This window comes from Octopus sinensis, unplaced genomic scaffold (genome assembly GCF_006345805.1).
Source record: "Octopus sinensis unplaced genomic scaffold, ASM634580v1 Contig04487, whole genome shotgun sequence".
Lineage (NCBI taxonomy): Eukaryota > Metazoa > Mollusca > Cephalopoda > Octopoda > Octopodidae > Octopus > Octopus sinensis.
In genome coordinates, this window is record NW_021827496.1 from 1 (window position 1) to 428 (window position 428).

Consider the following 428-nt stretch of genomic DNA (forward strand, 5'->3'; position numbering starts at 1 on the left):
CTTAAAGTAAAAATAAAACTTAGTAATTGATAAAAAAAAAACCGACGTATCGATCCAAGAATCTGGTAGTAAAGAGAATAAAATAGGAAATAAATTTTTATTTATTTATTGCCCCCAAGGGGCTAAACATAGAGGGGACAAACAAGGACAAAAGGTATTAAGTCGATTACATCGACTCCAATGCGTAAGTAGTAGTTATTTAAAAGACCCCGAAACGATGAAAGGCAAAGTCGATCTCGGCGGAATTTGAACTCAGAACGTAGCGGCAGACGAATTATGGGAAATAAATATTGAAAACAAAAGTTACGAAACAAAACATAGAAAAAATTTGAACCTCTACTAGAAAACGGGAGGTTGGAGAATCCGGGCATCGATCCCGGTACCTCTCGCATGCTAAGCGAGCGCTCTACCATCTGAGCTAATTCCCC

The 428-nt window shown here is 38.1% G+C and overlaps 1 non-coding gene across 1 annotated transcript; it reads right to left on the bottom strand.

The window, feature by feature from the left end:
* Positions 1 to 355: 355 nt before the first annotated feature.
* Trnaa-agc lies at positions 356 to 428 on the bottom strand. Its single transcript has one exon. It is a non-coding gene; the product is annotated as a tRNA-Ala (tRNA).